Below are 2,211 nucleotides of genomic sequence, written 5' to 3'. Positions count from 1 at the left end.
TTAGGAGACTTCGGTGTGTTTAAGATTCTCCAGAGATAAAGCCAGGAGACAGAGACTCCACCGCTTGCTTCAGCACATTCTTCGGTGGAGAAATTCAGTGGAGATTTCCCCTTAGATCCGTTGCAAAGAAACCCAACTCCACTTGAATTCCAACAGGAAACCGGGGCAGGATTTCTGGCTGAGATAGCCATAATTGCAGCCCACGGCCAACAGGGACATAACAGCTCACAAATTAGGATGCAACACAAATTATCTGTTTGGCCCTGAACCAGATAGCCCAGGCAAGTCCGATCTCGTCAGATCTCAGAAACTAAGCAGGGCTGACCCTGGCAAGTACTCGGATGGGAGACCTCCAGGGAATACCAGCAGTTGGGAGGCAGGGGCAGGCATTATTCAGCCACCTCTCTGGATATCCTCTAGGCCCCCCATAGGAGGTCAGTCACCAGAGGTTGCCATGACTTCCAGGCATGGGCATACACACACATGCACACAAATGCAAAAATACAACCCCCCCCCCACATATTATCTGTTTGCTCCATCAGACCCAAAGTCTGTAACGTAGTTCCCAACAGCAATGGGGCAGGTACCCCAGGTCACTCACAAACAGGGCACGGACCCAAGAACCTTTCCCTGATATCCATCCCGGCACTTGGAGGTTCACTGCCTCTGCACATGGAGGTTCCATATCGCTATCAAGCCAGCAAAAGCGGGCATGAGGGCGTTACCTGCCTGCCAGGTTAACATCATGCTGTGATACAATCAAAGACAGAAATCCCACACCGTTGGTTTGATCTAATCAGAACACATAATGGCCAAAGTTCGCTTATCATGGAGGGTCTTCCGGATTGGATCCGGTGCTTAAAGATAACGGCAGGGGCAGGAAATCAGAGAATGCTTTTATAAACACTGAATGAAGTATTTTGCGTTGCCTCGAATTCTGCAGCTTTAATCTTCCTGCGCAACGTTCACATCAGTCAACTGCAGAACACACACACGAAACCGCCTTGCACGGAGTCAGACCACTGGGCCGTCAGGCAGAGAAAGGTCTTCCTCATCACCTCCTGCCCGGTCCTTTTAACTGGAGATGCCGGGGACTGAACCTGGGACCTTCTGTTTGTATGAAGCAGACAAAACCGGACCCTCTCTTAACCTCTCCGGAAATCATTTCCAATGGTCAAGGTGGCTCCTTTTCTCTGTCCAACCCTTTGTTTCCAACCCGGCCCTCTTGTGGCCAACTCCCCATGCCTGATACAGCCAGGGGGTAGAGTCCTCTGAAGGATAGGGCTATACCACTTCTGGCTCTTCCCACTCTGGAATGGCAGAACTCCCGGCCAACAGCGGCGAATGGAAAGATGCCCAGGTCTCTTCCTGCGGGGCTAGTTTTCTCCATGCAAGGAAAGGTGGGGTTTCTTCCTCTCCCGCAGCCTGGAGAAGCCTTCCAGCACGTGGCCCCTCCCCTCCCCCCATGCCCTAGGCCATCCTCCCCCACCCCCGCATGGCGCTTCCCAGGCCCCTCCTGGCTCCCCGCAGGCACCCGCTTCCTGCAAGGGAAGGGGACTGACACGCCAGAGGGCTTCCCATGCGAGGGGGGGGGACAGTGTGACGCCAGCAAAAGACCAGGCCGCCCCCCAATCCACACACCCCCCCCAGCCGGTCACACACACACCCCGGCCGCAGGGAACCCTCGAGGCCAGGGATCCGAGGAGCGCATCCGAAGGGGCGCCGCCCGCCCGGCTGGAGGTCAGCCGCTCAAGGTCGCCGCCTCCCAGCCCGCCCGGTTGCCAGGGATTCCGCGCGGAGGAGCTCTCGGGCGCTCCCCCGGCACGGCCAGCCTCGCCGCCGGGGAGGAGGGCGAGGGAGACCCGGCGCAGAATGCACGTGTGGAAGCCCCCCTGCCCCCGGGTCGGAAGGCGTGCGCCGACGCCTCGCTGCAGCCGGCACGGAGAGAGCTCGCGTGCCGCCTGCCTGGCTGGCCCGCCGGTCCCGCAGCCCCGCGCCGGAGAGGTTGCCGAGCGCAGTGCCCGGAGAGGGAGGCTGCGTTCACGTGCCGGGGGTGGGGTGGTGGCGCCGGCGAAGGCAGGGCTGGTCCCGGCTCCGCCGAGCGTCCCCCGGTTGCGCACCGACCTTCCCAACGGATGCAAGATGCAAAGCCAGCCGCGGCGCAAATGCACAGAGAGCGCTTTAAAAAAAAAAAAAAAAAGAAAAAAACCC

Source organism: Gekko japonicus, unplaced genomic scaffold, assembly GCF_001447785.1.
Source record: "Gekko japonicus isolate JY-2015 unplaced genomic scaffold, Gekko_japonicus_V1.1 scaffold369, whole genome shotgun sequence".
Classification (NCBI taxonomy): domain Eukaryota; kingdom Metazoa; phylum Chordata; class Lepidosauria; order Squamata; family Gekkonidae; genus Gekko; species Gekko japonicus.
Note: the sequence above shows the minus strand (reverse complement) of the source record.